General features: G+C 36.4%; 1 protein-coding gene across 3 annotated transcripts in view; it reads right to left on the bottom strand.

The window, feature by feature from the left end:
* RNF43 (ring finger protein 43) overlaps nt 1-19,971 on the bottom strand; it is a 59,182-nt gene that overhangs the window by 36,890 nt on the left and 2,321 nt on the right. The window contains exon 1 of one of the 3 annotated variants that reach the window (XM_033091444.1): nt 18,918-19,002. The exons of the other annotated variants lie outside the window; for them this stretch is intronic. The gene's annotated coding sequence lies outside the window, so the exon portion shown is untranslated. Of the gene's footprint in view, nt 1-18,917; nt 19,003-19,971 lie in introns of those variants that run through there. 3 annotated transcript variants of the gene reach the window in all.

Below are 19,971 nucleotides of genomic sequence, written 5' to 3'. Positions count from 1 at the left end.
GCAGCTGGTGACCTGCCCTGTATAGTGCGGGATAGGCCTTCATGGTAAAAGACTGTTCTTCAGTTATCTACCTTGTGGGGGACATGAACTTGACATCACTATTTTGATGATAGTGTAGGTTAGGAAACTAACATTTGATTTCTGAGGTTCTTTGTAATGTTTTATATTTTCTACGACATACCGCAACCCATGTGCATTTCCTTGCAAAATGCCTTGAATAGAAACACAATTGGATACTGTTAAGTTGCTTCAGAGAAGCACTTCCAACATTCTCTAGACTCCTATCTACTGGGGATACCTTTCTCTCCTGGGAAATGATAGAGTTCAGTTTGATTCTTAGAATACAATCAAAATCTTGGTTGCACTGAAACTGAGGAAAGAATATGAGTCAGTGATCAAACCTGAGAGGTAAAAACCACAAAAGTAAATCTTATCAGTTAATGGTGAATTTTATGAAGAAATTCCAGATAATCCCTTAGAATTTGGCCCGATACTCTTCTAGAAAATGGCCTCAAAGAGGGAAGACAACATGTCTCCAGCTTCTCTATATAGGTGGTTATCAATGACCTGATATCAGGCAGAATGAAGAAAAGTAGTGCATTGGACATTGTACAAATGGAGAGAAGTGATTTAGAAAGTTATTAGGGAAACAGAAGAAATCAAGTGAGCAAGAACTTAGAGGGTGATATTAATTACAGTTTTGAAATATGCAGAAACAAGACAGCTCAGCAATCCTCCTCGTACTGAATGGGTGAGAGTGTGCCTGGAGTACTTACGATCCACTGCTTAGAGACCCTTACCTTGTACCCGAGATTAATACACAAGAAGTTCAAAGCAGGCCAACAAAAGGATAGAAGGACTTGAGATGATTCAAAGAGAAGGGCAAGGGCCACCTAGATGAATACTTTAGAGGATAACAACAGGAAGGCTCCAGTGCAACGTTACATCTCCAGTAACTGGATTAGTCCAGAGGCACTGGCTCCACTGGAACAGCAGTTGTGTCTTTGAACTTTAGAACTCCTGGGGTGGGGGGGATGGCCCCCTTTCATCCTCCAAACTAGTCTCACCTTTAGGGCTGTGAAAATCTACTGGAGGCACAATAGTTCAGCTATTTTACAGATATTCCACCTTATCTGGAGAGCCAAAACTACCACAGGGTTCTCCAAGGTAGGGCATGGAGCTGTGCAGGTAAGTATATCAGGAGGAAAACAAAGTTCCTTATCAGTTTTCCATATAATAAGTTTGCTTGGACAGATTGACAGTATATGGAAAATAGATAAGAAACACTGATTTCCTTCTTCACAAGATTACTATTACAACCTCTCTGCCTTCAGTACCTAACAAAACTAGCAAATATTAAACAGGACCTGAAATTCCTTTGGGGAAACATATAAGGTAATGGCTTTGAGGCAGCCCAATTGTCTGGCATAGCATGGCCTACCTATCCAAAGATTAGGAAAGGGTATTGTCAAGATGAAGCAATATAATGTGATGGTAAGTTCCTTAGTTTTAAATATGCACATGATTCAATTATTTCAGAGGTCTGGATCCATGGTAAGATGCATCCAAACCTACTATCAAAGCAGTAGCTATGAAGTTATTCCTTCTTTATGAGTTATAGTTTATTATTGTATACATTTGGAACTCCTAGAAATAGTCACAGTTCCCTGATAACTAAATCTATTATTACAAAGAAAGCTATAAAACACAAAAATCTGAACAACATTCTTTTGGAAAGAAGATCATATAACTTAGTCCCTCACCATAAAGATCAAGTGTTAAACAAACTAAAAAGGAAAAAAAAAGAAAAGGAAGAAAAAAAAAGATTAGACTGGTTCTGCAGCTTGAGAAAGAAAAGAAATGTGGTTTCTTTAGCTAAAAATTTTCTAGATGATGCAGGAACTGCTGCTTAGAAACTACTTTCTAAACAAACTACAAAGGAATGACTCTAAACATTTCATCAACATATTACAGTAAAATCCTTTAGGAAGCTGCCTACCATGAGGGATAGAGAAAACCACAGATGCTGTGATTTCAGTTCTTCTCTTGCATTTTCTGTTTTTTGTAATTTTCTTTAAGCTTTGACTGGATAGGGAGGAAAAAAGGATCTTTTGCTGATGGGAAGACACAGTTCTCAGCATGGAACCTGGCAGCACTTGCCTGTGAATCCAACCTGTAGAAAACTGTCTCCAGATGAACAGCAGCAGCAACACACCCACCGATTCAACAAAAGGATGGTTATTTTATGACATTTATTGAACACATACAGTGAACCTGGTGCAGTACATGGCACAGCCCTGCTCATCACAATTCCAACCTAAATAAGACCAACATAATACAGAGGATACAAAAGCAATACATTTTCATAGTGAGAAGAGATATTTGACAGTGGGCACAGATTTTTTTAATGACCCCAAAATGAAAATGAGAGAAAAGAAACAAAAGGACCATTCGTTATATAGGTTAAAATTCCTAAGGAGAGAGATGATAGCCAACACTACTGAAGGGAGATGAACGAGCAGAACGTAAAAGAAAAGAGCAGAAACTCAGCTGTGAAATGCTGTATTTGAGACAAGGATGAAACAGAGAAAGACATCAGTTTGTGAAGAGATTATATTTGATTGTTTTCTGCTAAGTGAAAATCAGTAAAATTATGAGTGGAAGAGGAGGCTTCAGGGAAAAGAATACAGAGGGGGAGACTGTCCTAAGGTTATCCATTTTTGCATGTGACCATTTTCTCAATAGGTGAAATTTCAAAGGCCAGATAATTAATTTGGCTTCGGGGCCTCCAAAGGCAGCTATTTTCAGAGACTGGTCCAAGATTTGCTTAGAGTAAGTAGCTTTCCTTAAAGGTTTGAAAATAAGTATTTAGAATATACACATATATTCTATATTTCATACATCTTCTATATAATATGAATAATATATATTTCATATATAAACATATTTTGTAAATTCTAATCTAAACACTCTAGTTTCAGAGTGATTGCTTTTGCAAAAAACTAAATACGATGTTAATTTAAAAAATTTTTCTATTAGTGGTTGGCATGATATATACCATACTCATCTTCAATTTCCTGTAGAATCTGTTGAGTTCCTTTGGTTCTGATGGAAATTTTCAAATTTTTTTTCCCTACTTTACATTTATGTGGTGACAGTTAAGTTTAGAAACAAAGACATATCTATGTATGTAGAGATACATAAATTGGGGTGGGGATTGAAAAAAACTCAACTGAAAAACAAGAGGGGGAATATACATATGTGTGTATATAAGCAAATTTTATTGTAGGATAACCATTTAAATCTAAAACAAATAAACAATTCATCAACTAAGGTTATGAAGAATATGTTTTTTGGTTTTGTTTTTTTTACACAACAACACAGCAACCCCAAAAACTCTAAAGGAAAAGCCATCAGCATAAAAAAAAAAAATTGAGTAATAATTCTACTCAATTATCAAATACAGCTGCCAATCAGAGAATAGGATATTCTGATTAGCACCAGTCCTTGAATATGGAAGGTACAAAATAAAAGTTTGTGATTTATTTAGCTTTCCAAAGACCAGCAGGAAGTTCTTGTAAAAATTCATTCTGTACTATTGAAACCCTTTCTAAAATGTATTGGTACACTTTCCTACCTAAATATATTATCCTGAACATAATTTAGCCTTTATAGGTTTCTTATAACAGTACAAGGATATCACTATAGCATGAAATATTTTCTTTTCTCAAGTATAGGAGATTGGGCTGAACTTAGAGTATCCCTAGGAAGTTCTTGTATTACTTCTAGAAGTTCTTATATTATTTGCCTTTTAGATCCTTTATATCAGCTTCTTTTTTTTTTTTTAAATCTCCAACTCACAAGCACAGTACAGAAAAAAATGCCAGTTAATTTGGTATTTATTCTATTTAATAAAAATTTTCTATAAAACTCTGGTTTTAAAGCAAGGAATAGAATTGGAAATAAAAACTCAAATGATCAGATATTAAATTAACTTTGCTACTAAGACTGCCGAATTTGAACAAGGTATCGAAAAACAAAAACCTGAACTATTTACTTTAGACACATTTTCAGACATTCCACCCATAAAAATGTAAGGCTGGCAGTCATTCATTCCTAGCACCCTATTGCTTTGGATCTCAAGACTTTGTCCAACAGCCCTCAATAAATGTATAAAGCTATCAAGAGGTAAAGGTCAAAAAAGGAACCGTGAGCATCAAACGAGGCCGCTGGAAATGACCCAGAACATCACGTGCTGGGCTTTCCTTTTTTTTTTTTTTTTTTTAATTTTATTGAGGAATATTGGGGAATACAACACAAAGTTATTTTCTAAGTTTTTACTTCTCAGAGTCAGAGGGATTCCAGAACCATATTACCTGTCACTCTTAACATTTTCCATGTTTGAAATGTGGAAGTATTCTTTTCATTGCTGCTACCCTAAAATAATTGCTCAGTGTGTTTCTCTGGGGCCCATCAGCTCCAAGTCATTGTCCTTCAATCTAGTTGTAGAGGGTGCAGCTCAGCTCCAAGTCCAGTTGCCGTTTTCAATCTTTAGTTGCAGGGGGTGCAGCCCACCATCCCATGCGGGAATTGAACCAGCAACCTAGTTGTTGAGAGCTCGGGCTCTAACCAACTGAGCCACCCTGCCGCCCCTGGGCTTTCCTTTTTAATTATAATAACAGAGATACAGAGTGTTTATCCATGCTTTTATTTCAAAGAGCTTCAAATGCTTTGCAGACATGTCTCACTAATCTTTATTAGACCTTGGGAAGAAAACAATTTTCCCCAAGAAGTACCTCCAGAGAGAGAAGACACTTCCCAAAACCAATAGAAGGGAAAACATGTGTCTCTCTCCATCTTCCCCCATAGACCCTTGTCTTCTGACTCCCACTACGCTACATCTCACTGTGATTGAAATGGATTATAATACCATGCAAGTGTTGAAAGGATAATAATGGTAATTTAGTTTGAAACAGTTATAAGCTATGTGTGTTTAATCATAACAGGGAACAGGTAAATAGAAAAGATGAGAAAACCCATAATTACCTTCATCCCATTATTTACCTATTTTGGGGACAGACTTCAAATTGGTAAAGTTACAGTATGGAAAACAGATTTTCCACACTGCAGAATATTAGTCTCTAAGATGACTCAAAGGAGGATTTTTACCTGAAAATGATTTCTGGGTCACAAATATTTGACAGGTGCTGTAACTGAAACTGCTTATTCTCATTTTGATCTAATACTTCTCAGATGGGAAGCTGGGAGTCTCAGGGACTTGTGTGATAATTTCCAAGTAGGTTATAGCACTTTATCTGCTGAGCTTCAAAGAAGTACATGTTGGGACCAGCACAATACGAGTATAATGAACTGGGTAAATGAGTTCCCTTCACAGTCCTGAACTCCTTCCCTTCTAGCCCTTAGCAAATGGCTCAAAGGAGGACGGGAAGCTGAAGCTTCAGCATGCTGAGCGATTGTTTTAGGGTGGCAGCAATGAAAGCAATACTTCCACGTTTCAAACACGGAAAATGTAAGAGTGATAGGTAATATGGTTCTGGGATCCCTCTGACTCTGAGAAGTAAAAATTTAGAAACTAGCTTTGTGTTGTATCAGTGATCACCTCATTGATCACGAAAGGAAGCTAATGGGCTTACCAATGTAGAACAGCCACATGTACCAAGATCTGGGGAAGGCCAGTGATTCACCATGGCATGAGCAAGGCAGTAACAGAACTCAAGTTCCTGCCCTTGAATCTATACACTGTTAGTCATTCTCTAAGCCGCTAAGGCTACATGTTACCACATTATGGGAACATTTAAGCAGCACTTTGGCCCACAAAATTTTGCATCTAAAACTTTGTTTTTTTAGGTGTATAAAAAATACAAATAGTCTTGCCTTGTTATTTTAGGATAATGCCAAATTGAATTCAAATAGCTTAACTGAGCCCAAATCAATAACCCTCAAACTTAAAATTTCTTACAGTAATTAGGTGACTAAGAAAGAGCTCGAGTCTGATTGTTATTGATAATAATAAAATCTTACGTTTGCAATTTTCAAAGACAATTCCCATCATTTCATTTCACAGAGGCAGACTACCGATTACTATTATCCCCGTTTTATTCATGAGGACACAGGCTCAAAGAGGTTAAGCAATTTTCCTTAAAGTCATAAAGCTAAGCAGGATCAGAGCTGACGTTAAAACACAAGACTACTGAAAACTCTTTTCACCATAGGATGTTGCAATTCATTTTAGAACGCCCTTTATGCCTTATTATCATATTATATCATTATATGTGGATACTGTGCAAAGAGCACTATTTGGTGGGCATATTATCTTCAATTATCTGATTGGTGATAGAATTTATGTTCTTAGGCCAGAAGGCCTCCACTTATACATGAAGTCAGAAGATAATGAATAATGAAGTAACTCTACCCTAAGGGAACTCAAGAAACGCGCTGATAATTCAGAAGGAAAAAAGTCCTCATCAAGGAAGTTAGATTGCCGCGGAAGCAATTGTCTAATCAGAGAGCAGTCAACTGGTGAGTAACTTAAACATTTCTTCGAAAAGGAAAAAGCAGCAGAGACAAATAGTAGCTTCTCACTCCTGGAAATGCTACATGGTATTCTGACTTTGGAGATAGGTTCCTGACTGTTTTGGATAGATCATACTCTCCTTTATGTTTACTAGATGCATAATTGCGCAAGGCAATTTCCACTAATAAATTCCCAAATGATTCATCATCATTAATAGAGCCTCACAAAAATCTTGAAAATGAAGTAAAATCAGAAATGTCTATCTCCATTTGATTAAGCAGTAAAATAATCATTGAATACAATGCAAAAGACTACCTTAGCAGTCAATGGGAGAATTAATACTAGTCCTCCAGGACAATCAAGTTTTGGGGTGTGTGCACCCACTGCTTGGGTGCCAAGTACTATAGTTTCTGGATAGAGTTTGGCTACAGGAGAAAAATCAGATCTTCTGGCAACACTTACAAGGCAGGTGCAGTCATAAAGAACTTGACTTTTGATTCCATTGTCTGTCAGGACAGGTGGTTTGGTAGAAGTATGGAATCCTGCCAGACAGGCTCCAACTCAAAATTCCCTTTAGAAAGAAAACAATAAAAATGGAAACAAAATGCCAAATCCTGTCCCATACCTTGAAGATTGATATTGCTTGAAAAATTAAAGCATTTTATATAATAACACTAATTTGGTTTAAGCATACATCAACTCAGAGGAAATAAGATTACAAAAATGAAATAAGATTACAAAAACGTTGGACTCTTCCCTTATAGTTCAATTCCCTATTCCCCCATATAAACTAAAGGGACATTTACATTTCAGTGAAATGTACCCATATATTCTTAGTGTTAAAAAAAATAAAAGAATTGAAAAACACCCCAAACTGTAATCTAATACCTGCACAGGAGTAACACAGGCAAGTTAGCACTGCTGAGTGGAATAAAAACCTTTGGAAAATCCTGCCTACCGCCTTCCACCCCCACCCCATCCTGATTTACCTTCCTTATACAATCTACCATGTTTCCCCGAATAAGACCTAACCAGAAAACAAGCCCTAGCATGATTTTTCAGGATGACATCCCCTGAACGTAAGCCCTAATGCGTCTTTTGGAGCAAAAATTAATATAAGACCCGGTCTTATTTTCGGGGAAACACAGTAGTGCATTTAAAATTTTGTGAGAATTTGTCAGTTGATGATTCCATCAAAGAGACTGCCTTTTTCTAAAAAACGATACCATGTTAGTTCAGAACAGAGTAAAAATATAAAGGACCGTTTCTGGTGGCAAAGACAGATGACTGACATTTTTCCCAGGTTTGTCTTCAGGGCGAGCCTTGGTGACTGATGATGGAGGCTGCCAACTACCAGAAGGACGCTCCCAGGAAGAGTGTCAAAGAATCTTGGTGGGGGCACTGGAGCTAACACTATCGGAAACTGGGAGGGTTTTTTTTGGTGTTCTTGGAATTCTATTTCCAACTACTACTTTGTGGTTGCGATGAAGGATAGGAGATTAGAAGTCCTCTAGGGCAAATACGTTCTTCTGTTCATAATCGCAGAGCCAAGATTAAAATAACAAGAATGTACTTCGCCCGGGGCATAATTGTGCCTAAATCTGTCCTATCCATCACTTTATTTTTCCTAATTCGTGTTTTTGTTGCTGTTAATGTGCTCTAGGGAGGAAAGTTAGATAATCTATAAACAGGTTCCAGAAAAGCTTGGAAAAATTCATGGATTCAGAGAAGGCCATTTAAGAAGGAGCCATAATCTCTGAGAACGATGCTCTATAAATGTCCTGAAGTGCAAGGGCCAAAATATTAAATGAATCATTGTTCTTACAAAGAAAGTAATTTCTTAAAGTTACAGTCTTAATTCTCCCTACATGACAAATGGTCTATTCAGGCCACAGAGACGAGGCTGTGAAGCTAGCACCGAATGTGGTGTGCCTCTTTATGCTTGACTCAAACACTTGAAATCCAAAAGTAAGTTCCTCCTTCATTTACCTGCCAAGACCTGAGTTCAGCCCCTCGGGGTGCTGAGGTTTTCCTTTGTGGGAGAAAATGACATCATCAACACCTCAGCGACAGTCGGGAATGCAGGGAATGTGGCTCCCAACATGGGTGATATCATCAACTGCCCTGGGAGAAACCCGGAATTCCCAAGTTGAAGGACTGACAGTTAAAAAAGGTGTTGGTTTTTTTTTGCTTGTTTGTTTCAATTTTATCAAAAGATTTTGATGTTTCCCAATGTCAAATTTTAAAAGCGCAGGTAGAGGAAGGGTACTTCTTCCTGTAAGAACCTCAAGAACCAAACATACAGGAGTTAAGTCCAGACAGAGCTATTCAATTCATTTGTATCTTACTGTGTTATACCCAACCAAGGAAGAATAGAGACGGTTCTATTAGGCCCTCTCCCAGCTGTGAGATGAGTATATTCTTTGAGGGACTTGCTAATGTTGCAAGTTTGCATTCAAAATAAATTCTAGGCACTCACATAATCCCCTAGTCTCCTCCAAACTTCCTTTGATGTCCAACAACTAAGGACAAGAATCTTTGATTATAAAACAATTTCTTTGGCTGGAAGAAAATTCTTTGCAGGGCGTGAACAGCAGGAGAAAGAAAAGATTTTTCTGAAGTGCAAACTAGTTGGAAACCCCCTGGGGAAAGAATCTGATTCCCAGTCTTTGAGAGGAACGGGGCCTGCCTGTACAAGCTGCCTCTGCTGCAGGCCTCAAAGAAGACGCTTTTGTGTCTACTGTATGGCCCTCAGCAACAACATGGCAGCCCTTCTTTTTTTTTGGCCAGCGGAAGTTTTCCACCTCTGGGGATACACAATGCAGAAAGTCACGGTTTAATAACAAGGCATAGTTACTAATCAGATGGCCCCATTTCCACTCCTCCCAGATGCCTCCAGATGCTTACATACTAGAGTTCTATCCCCCAGCCCCACACATTTATCTACCAGCTGTTCTGAAATCTTCCAGTGTAATTATTCAGCTTATATCTAATAATTCAACTTCATAAAGTATTTTAGGATCAGATGCATCACCCTCCTTCTACTACTGTGGCCCAGACTGGCTCTCGGTTATCTCTGGCTTTTCCAAGCCTTTCCAAAGATTCAGATTCACTTAGATGTAGGTTCCTGATTGAGATCATTGTGGTTTGGCCACTGGGACAGCCTTGATAAAGGATTTAGAATAAGGGTCCTCAATTCACTATAGATATTTTAAAATATAAACCTCCAGGGAAAAACTCCTTTTTGTGTTTGTTAACTGAATATAAGTACAGGACCTGAGTCTGATGCTTAGTTTTGCTACCAATTTGTTGTGTCACTTTAAGTAATTTGGTCAGATTTTTATACCACCTACCAAACAAATTTTATCTCAGGGAAAAGAAAGAATAAGCAAGTTACCTGTCCCTTTAGTATATACTAAGTCTATCTCTAGACTAAACATAAATTCTAAATGTTTACAGCTGGAAAGGATCTTAAAGATTATTTAGTTACCCTACCAACCTACTCCAACAGATGAAAGGTTAAGTGACTTGCTTTCTATTTCTTAAATGGTTATAAGGCACCTACGGACTTTTCACATACCCAAAGATGGACAACTAAATTCCAAATAACCTCTAATGATGATAAATATATATAATGGATACCATAAAGTTTTACTAACTTTAAGGCAGGTTAATAACCTGTTGTTAAAGCAGATATGTACATTCTTCTTGAGTTGGTCTCTATAGCCCTCATATTATACTAAAACCAACAAATTTTAAAGAATGAAAATAACAGGTACTAATGACTAATGTCAATAATTTTTAAAAACCTTGGTATTAGTGGCAAATTTTACTGAATCAAGATGATATTCATACACTCTTCACCTTCTACATAGTCTTAGTATTTATTTCTTCTTTTATGCAGTTTGTGAGGAATTAAAACCGAGTTAGTGAGATTGTCAATTCCAACAGAATTCCCAATATGTTGAATTCTGTTTAAATCTCAATTTTGTTTTAATTTTACTAAACACAATTTAACAGGAACTTCTTGCGCATTTTAGAAAGTCAGTTTGCAATTTGAAAAGAAAGCCATGGTGTTTAGTTATTTGGACTTCTAAAGAAAATGCTATAGATGAGTATTATACATACAAGAATATTTATACAGGCAACAATATAATCAATATTTAACTGACAACAGTGACACTTGGAAGGTATGACTGTTTGGGTTTAGTTGTCCTCTAGCTTTAAGCTACTTGAAGTTGCCTGGGTTAAAATTTTATGTTTTTGTTTTTTACTTCACTCATAGGGGACACCAGGAGAGAGAATTATCAACGTCATTTGAAAGACTCCTGGGGAAATGAAAATCAGCACTCTAATGCATCTACGCCTGAACCTCTTGTTTGGCATTCATCACATACTGCCTTCTGCTGTTTAAGTTGAATCTCCTTAGTTGGGCTAGGCTAGGGTGTTGTGTTCCTACAGGACCTGCCACAGCATTTGGTACATAGTAGGAGACCTACATTATAAGACATTGAGAGAATCCAGTGCAGCCCCCAGAGTTGGTAAGGTTCTCGGCCTAGACTTCATAAAAAGACTCTTGCTTTGAGAAGGCGATCCAGGCAACAGGCCACATGGTGTATAGTGATTCTGTGGCAAAATAAATGACATATACACCATGTAAAGTAATGCTAAGTTGCAGCAAGGTATTTTTTAGTTTGTTCACTTATTTTAAAGCATTTTAGTTGATAGGGACCAAAGAGGAAAGAGACCCTACAACAATCTATAATATCTTCTTAATAAATGTTCAGGGAAAAATCTCCCCCAGTATTTGCCTTTTCATCTCCCTGCAATGACCCAAAAAAGCTTAAAATACATAAATAAGATTTGCTAAAAATACCAGCCAATAAGATATGGCAGTAGATTGGCAGGTCTTTGACTGGCAAACCACTAATCTCTCTGGGTCTATTTCTTCCTTTGTCAAAATGAAATGATTGGATTAGGTGTTCTTTCTAGCTTGAAATTTGATTATTGTATTTTACAAATGGAATAACCTGCTCCTCTGCCCTCCCCCACAAAATTGTATTTCACCCTAGGTATGGAAAACTGAATAGGACTTAATTCCAGTATAGGACTTAAGTCCTTCACAAAGTTAAAACAAAACAAAACAAAACAAAAAACTCGACCACAAGAATTTTAAAGTCAGATAACCAATATGATTCTAAGTAGAAGATATAAAAATGAAAAAACATGAAATCTGAATCATGTAAAAGTTTTTTTTACAGTGGATAATTCACAAGACTAGAAAATGGTTTAGGAGAAAATAATGGGAATCTGTAATCATTTTTTAGGAAATAACAAGATTAGTAGGCATAAAATGTAAGGCCTTCAGTCTCATTCAAATTATTCCACAGAAATAACAGCAATATTATTTCTCAATTGTCATATATTTATATATGCACAATAGTATCCTTTTGATATATTAGCATGCACAAAATTAATAGGTACATGATAAGTGAATATGCTATTTAAAATTATACTTATTTATGGTCAATTTCCAACATAAGGGAAGTATTCTAGATTTAAAAAAAACAAAAACAGTGGTCTTGAAGATAGTTATGTTGCCATCTTGAACAACTGCCACTGCTTTATATTCAGGGATCAGAATTTCTAAATCATCTAATTTCCTATTTTGTGCTTACAATTAAAAAAACAAACCAAAAAACCCCCCTAACTTACAACATTTTGATTATGTTGGTGTTTCTGAATTTGCAAATTAAACAAACTCCAATGTATAAAAAAGTATTAAGCCAAAATAAAATATATCCATGAACTATAATGTTTAGAACCCAGGTAAAAATAAGAATATGTACAGTAGCTTATCTGTTCTTTAAAAACAAACCAGCAATCAACAATAAACCTTTAAAAAAAGATACAAAGTTTTCCATTCTAGCATATGAAAATTTATATGCTAGGCCCAAGGAATCCTACACTAGGGAAAGCAATGGAGCTTAAAGGACAGAAACCAAAGAGATGGAAAGTAACCAAAGTTAGTTTGTGTTATAGCTAGCCCTATTCTTTGAATTTAGTAACCAAATAGACATATAGAGCCACAATTGTTCTACTTATATTGAAACAACTTAGTAAAATATCCTTTATTCTTATGAGCTTTTCAAGTGAAACCACTGAAATGAAGGGTTGTAAGCATTTCTTGAACTAATGTACAGTTTCACTTAATATTTGGAGAGCACAGTTTTTTTACTAAGCATAAGCAGATCGTTGTCGGGAACCAATTTTTACATCTAAGGTGACCTTAGTTCAGGTCAACCTTCCTATAATTGCATCATGATAGTGTTGTCTGTTTGACTTCAAATAATGTATAGACATACTTTTTAAATTAAGTAAACTGATGGTAAATTAGTTTTGAGAATTTGGTTTCATTTCTTAAAATAACTCACTGGGATTATTCTAGGATAGCAACTTTTAGTCTGGAGTCCTTAGATCCCTAGATGGGTTTCAGAAACTCTCAACTCACTGGGATTTTATGCAAAATTGTATGTTAAGTACATATGGCCTGTAACTTTCATCATATTCTCAAAGGGGCCTGTGACGCCAAAAGAATATACTACCGTGTTAGGGTATCTCAAAACCAGAATTCAGAATCGTAAGTTTAAGGACTAAGAAGGGGAGGTCCTTTGGATATAAATTGGTATCTCATAATCACAGATTTAAAGTCAATATCCTCTTGGAAAATCAAAATTTCCTAAAAAGCAGGGGTTGAGCCATTAAACCAAATACATGCTGTATAAAAATGCAGTGTAAAGGAGCACCTCAAACATAGTGATTATAGCCATGTTTACAATTTGGAAACAACAATCAAGCAGACATCATCAGTAAGTCAGAGAAGTAAAGGAATAGAGCCTACTATATAAACTCAAAGCACTCAAAATAACTGACCTCATACTTAAAAGTCGGATGAGAGGAATAAATCTGTTTCATCCTAACGTTATCTCCCAGCTATCAGAGTTAGCACCACCATTGCAATGTTCCTTATATTCATTCAATAAATATTTACTGAGTACCTACTATGTCTAAAGCACTAAGCATACTAAGGCTCTATTCCCAAGAATACAGCTCTGAACTAAAAAGACAAAAACCCCTGCTTTCACAGAGCTCATAGTCTACTCAGGGGAGACAGACAGCTACTGGAGTAAATCACAGCAGTATGTCACATGGCAATAAGTTTATAAAGAAAAGTAAAGCAGGGAAGGAGAATATGGCGCAGGGGGGCCTAGGAAGAGTCCTCCCAAACAGGATAATCTAGACAAGCCTTGTTGAGAAGGTATATTTGACACTGAGAGACTAAGAGAAGAAAATAACTGGCGTCTCAGTGGGACTAGCAAGTAGAAAGGCCCTGAGGTGAAACCATGCCTGGGTTAATTGAGGGACCCAGGAGGTCAGAGTGGCTAGAGTAGAGTGAGGGGGACGGGAGGGAAATGGTGGAGGTGCCAGGCCAGATCCTGAAGAGCCTTACAGCTCATTGTAAAGACTTTGGCTTTTACTCTAATAACAATTCTCAAAAGAACAATGAATGCAGGTCAGAGCATTAGCTCATAGGGCTTTCTGAGACATAAAGTTGGCAAACAGCTTCACCGATAGTTTTTTGACTGAATTATCACATTGAGCAACATAAGTAAATAGGGGAGATATCACAGCCATTGACAATTATTTTAGCTTTTTAGGATTCTCACTCAGTAGAATTGATCCCTGAGAAATCCACATCCACGGATACCTTAAAAACTGGATTACTCGTCTATCTCTTGCAAAAGTAGCCTAGGTCCATCTCTGTGCAACTTTGTTCTTGGATAATTTACTTGCTTTCTCTTCCCCATTATTTTTCCTTTCCTGTAAAATGGGAGTAAATGTCACCTATTCTTATCTAGCTTGCACATATTAGAGAATCGTTTAAAGCTTCTTGGAAGAACATATACAGATTCAATGGAACATCATTGTCACACTCTAACAATACGCTGCTACTGATTTTGGTTCCTGGCAGGACACGTATAATAGTACATTGGTCAATTATAACATCCTTCTCCTCTGCTGTACTTAGCAATTTGAAGGGAATAGGGGTGGGGGGGGGAGGGAAAGCACAAAAAAGATTCAATAAACACTTTCCAGTGAATAAAATGTACAGGTTTTTTTTATTAAAAACAAAACAAACTTAACCATGAGCTCCAGAAATATCTTTTTATACTGTATAAAAAGTAACCTATGGCTAATTTTAGACAAATTACCACACACACACACACACACACACACACACACACACACTTTATTACAAAAACCAAAGAAATGCCTACCCCAGAGTCAGCTAAATGAACACTAAATAGCCAGATAGAGACAATAACCAGGGGCACTGTTCATTCATTACCTACTACGAACCACAGAGATTTACGAATTTGAACTTACAAAATTTTTGCTGGATTCCCACATGAAGTATGAAACTATTATATATAAAATCTGTTTGACGGGTGCCTATAAAAGAGATATCTTCTGAACTTGAAATATTATCATTAAAATACTCTGCAGCTTCCTTCTCTCCTACGGGTGCCAGGCTTCCACAATAAAGCTAACCAAGTCAAGAAGGCTGGGAATGGAGGAGGCAAGCACCTAAGACTGTTTGTGCACACAGAATTACGTCTGATGGTGTACTTCTGACTATGTTCCAAGTCAATTATAAATTAATTGGATTCTCTGCATCTCCATCAACATAAATAACTGAGAGTTGACTGTACCTTCAATATTTATAATTCTTTCAAAGGTTGGCCCCAAAGCAAAATCACAAAACCTTTGAAATCTCTGCTTCCAAAAGAACTCTAACTTGAATAATGACAGTTAAATGCATGCTATTTCAAAGTTTACTGTGTCAGGTTCCTGTATTAGGTAATTTACCATAGGCTGTTATAAAATGAAGAGAAAGATAATGAAAGTTGTTGCATTAAAAGGGGGATGCTGAGTAAATAAACATTCTGCTTTACAAATATCTTTGCAAATGAAACACAAATGAGGGAAACAGAAGAAATACAGAGATTATTAGAAGTTACCAGGATAGTGTGCATTCTGGATCAATCTCAGAGAATAATACTCATCATGATTGATCATTTATACAAAGCCTACACTGGTGTTCTGTTCATCTGTGGCATTCTTAGATGTACAGAATTTTAGAGCTGGAAAAGCATGGGCTCTAGGGTTCAAGTTTCAGCTATGTCACCTCCTAGCTACGGTCATAACCTTGGTAGATACTAACACTTTGAGCCTCGGTTTCCTTATCTGTAAAATGTGAAAAATGAAAGTACCGTACTTTTCTCATGAAGTCATTATGAAGATTCAGTGAGCTAATAATACATGTCAAGTGCACAGCAGAAGTTTGCTATGTGCTATTATATTTTAGTCCCTCAATTTTACAGATAGGGAATCTAAAACTTAAAAAGGTGAAAACCATTTTGTCCCAAAATCACCCAACTACTTAGTAGTGACAGAGTCAGAACTAAAAGTCAGTCCCTTGAGTCACAGTTTAGTCACTCTGTCAACTACAATTTTGCTATATAGCATTATCTCTCTGGCTTTGGCCAAAACTTTATAATATAAAGTTTTCTCTCTCCCTCCCCCCACCCCAGATTTCAGGGCCTGACTAAAAAATAAAGGAAAAGTGCAAAAATGGGATAACTAGGTGTTGACTAATAGGTAAATTAAGAGGCAAGCAGAGACATCATGCAAGGGGGAATTTGTCCAGGAGGTGTTCACTGCTGCTGGCCAAATCCTAACCTACCATAGCTCCCCACTGCAGGTCTGAACCCCCGGGCAGTACATCCTCATCTTGATCCTGGAGTCTAAGAAAATCCAGGACAACCAGCTGAGCAGGAAGAGTGTGACAGTTGGAGAATTGGCGACATCTCTCACACTACACTGAGATCCTCTTGCTCTTTTGCTTTGAGAATAAAGAAGATTAATTTTGAGTTGTCCCTCTAAGTAATAATATTTATGAATAAGGAACAAGAATTGAGAAAGAAAATAGGACTATAATCATTCTTAGAAGTGGTAGCAACAATATTACTAGAAATAACATAAACAAACATTGACAAGAGGCAAACAAACTAGAAAACTGGACAATTAGACAATCCATAAGCTCCAGCAAGCATATTTTCCATCTACAATGGTAAAAATCAGGAGAAAAAAAGAATACAGTCAAATGAAAAATAAAAACAGTAAGAAGTTATAATCATTATTATTTAGTCCTCTTTATCAGTCACCACCAAGTAATTAGAAAATCTAGAAAGTTTCCTTGAAATAGATTTTTTTTGTCTCCTACTTTCTCTCTCTTTTTAAAATTGAGATATAATTGACATGTAACAATGTATTGGTCTTATGTACAATATGATTTGATACATGTATATATTGTGAAATAATTACCACAATTTTAGTTAACATCCATCACTACACAGAGTTACTGTATTTTTTTGACTTGGACTTTTGATGGCTAGTTAGGGAAATACTGATCAGAAGAGCAGTGGAAAGTTATCCTAAATATAAAAATTAAGTGGAAAACAAAGACAAAAAAAGTAGAAGGTAATCAAAAGAGACAAAGATTGTGGCAGATACAGGGGAAACCTAACAAGTAGACACTTTAAAGACAATGGCAAACACGCACAAGGAGATGAAATGACATGAATGCAAAGAAGCAGCTCTTGGGCAAAAAAAGAAAGGAAAACAATATCATTTGGTCAGGGCTAAGACGGGGAATTTTGAAATGGAAAACAGAAGACTTGAGAAATGAAGGGAATACTTCAAAGGCAACATTTCCTCTTCTATTTTGACTTTCTTCTAGTACTCTAAGAAGAATATTTCAATTTAAAACTTTAAACATAGCTTGTAAAATGGATGTTACTATTGGTAAAAAGAAACCTAAGCACCAAGAATTAGGGAGGTGTGAGCATCAGGACAAAAATTTACCAAGGCCTGACCTTCAGTGTCCTCGCATATCCATCCCATCAGATGAAGTTCAAACAAACAAAATTATTTGAGAGACAACTGTCTGGTCCATTTTATTATTAAACAAATTGGGGGCACAATGTCAAGAGATCTCTCCCTTTGGTTAAGGAACATTAAAATTGTAATATAAGTGAAAATGCTGTTCACTTGGTCCTTATGAAATTGAGCTAATTATCAAATTTTCTGAAACTGTTTGGGAATTCCAGAAACCACAACAAGGTTATTTTTTTAAATCACTGTCTTCATACCTTTACATTTTCTAATGCATAGCATCCCCAGTTTTACAAAGACATATGTGCTTGTATCTTCGAAGACAATCAAACTTAACAGGCAGCTAGGATAATTCATAGATAGAGAGATACATAGAATTATCTAAAAACCCTCAAAGTCAACAGAGAAGACCCCTTTAGATTTGTGATATCAGAGTACAGCTATCCTTCAAGAAAGCTAAAGTGCAGCAAAGCACAACTCTAGGAGACATAAACAGAACTCCAGGTAAATGGAAGGCTTGGTTAACTACAGTTGAGTAAGCCTGAGTTGCAGTACTATCTGATAAGGAATAAATGCGTGGATTCTAGAAGTGTAAACCTTGTGTCCCCCACACACTACAGTTCTTTGAAAGAATTAATCAAATAGTGGGTAAAGAAGAACTGATGCACATCATTCAAAAGGTTCTTTTTGTTTTTTAAAAATAATTCTCATAAGGGACTACGAAGAAAATTTGGTTAACTATTGTGGATGAAAAATTGATTAATAGACAATAAACCAGAAACAATACTGAAAGTCTCCAGAGATTAATACTAGGTTAGTTTACAAATTTATTAATCACCTAGAAGAAGCTTATGTGGACAGAAAAGGTGAAGAAAGGCCGAAAATCACCAATAATGCACACTACTGTAAAGGCTGAAAGGCCTTGCTGAATAAGAGATACAATGAAATTCCCCCTTCATAAAATAAACAATACTTAAGGTATGCTAATAGGCTCACTGTTAACCGTTTTAAAAAAAAAAAAAAAAGATTAGCAAAATTTACCAGGGAGAAGGGCAGAATAAGAGAAGATAGAACAGACTGACAAAGTAATGAATGGCAAAGAGAATGCCAGCTAGTGCCCTTACATACCTTTTCCTTTATGAGTATACAGAAACTTTTCATAGAGCTTTACGATAATAGAAGACAAAAATTTTAAATAAAAGAGTACACTATTTCATGCAGTATATAATTACCCATTGAACATGCTGCCACAGGACATGAATAAGGCACAAAGCTTAGTATGTCCCCCAAAGACCTCAGAGATATCAAAATATGGTCCTGTAGTAAAATAACTTAGGGTAAAAAATTAAAATGGAGCACATACCTCATGCTTCAGGGTACTAACTAGGCAAGGTCAGGGAGGAAGTTTCCTTTCCAGTTGTTGTATTCAAAATGATTTATGTTTCAACTTTTAAATGTTCCTAATTCCATCCTAGAGTTCAAATTAAATGAGTAGACACTTATCCAAAAATTCTTAGGCCGTGTTTTTTTAGATACATTCTTTTTGTCTATTTATTTTTCTAAACAGCAGAGCCTTCCATTTCACCCAATTCTTCTTCAACTTCATTTATCCCACCTTCAAAATAATAGCCTAAGAAGTGGTCATGAAGAGCCACTACATCATATATGTAAAAATCCATATTTGGAAAAGAGAGTTCTATAATTTGTTAAATTTTCTCACCTTCTTTCTCAAAATAACCCAAAATTTAAATTCCTATTAATACGTTGGTTCTGTTCATATCACAAAATAAAAACCTGAGCTTGGTAGCTGAGAGAAACCATATTTAACATTTCAACCTGTGTTCAAGAGCTACAGCAAGAAGGGTCCTTTCATAAAACAAAATTTAATCAATTAAGCAACAGAATTTCATGGGATAAGACACTGGAATGCCACATTAAAAAGGTACAGCCCTCTAGGCTCTATCTTCACTATGGGGAGTGAGCAATTCATCTATGAAATAAATTCGTAAATTCAACACAGAAAGAGTAGGCTATGAATGAGTTATGGGCAAAATTCACAGCCTGAAAGGCTGAGAAACTGTGCCTGAATAACTCTGTGGGTCAATAAAAAACAGATGTTAAATTTAAGATTTTTGAAAATAATAAAATTAAGTGTAGACAAGACTAAAGTGATCAGGAGACAAGTTTCCACCTTGTGTCCATTTTGTAATCCGGTCCTCTCCATTTTGGGCTTAGCAATTGCGTGCCACACGTGGTATAAAGCCAGCCGTAGCATTCAAGCTTGACTGAATTTTAAAAGTGACACAGTGATCAAATACACTCCAAGGGCATTCTAGAATTTCAGGGTGCTGCTGACCATTAAAATCAACCTCCTTAGTGCTCACTTCAAATTTAAACAGGATATAAAGTACAGTCCT

The sequence above is a fragment of the Rhinolophus ferrumequinum genome, chromosome 21 (genome assembly GCF_004115265.2).
Source record: "Rhinolophus ferrumequinum isolate MPI-CBG mRhiFer1 chromosome 21, mRhiFer1_v1.p, whole genome shotgun sequence".
In the NCBI taxonomy this organism is placed as follows: domain Eukaryota; kingdom Metazoa; phylum Chordata; class Mammalia; order Chiroptera; family Rhinolophidae; genus Rhinolophus; species Rhinolophus ferrumequinum.
Note: the sequence above shows the minus strand (reverse complement) of the source record. Positions and strands in the feature narration are given on the sequence as shown.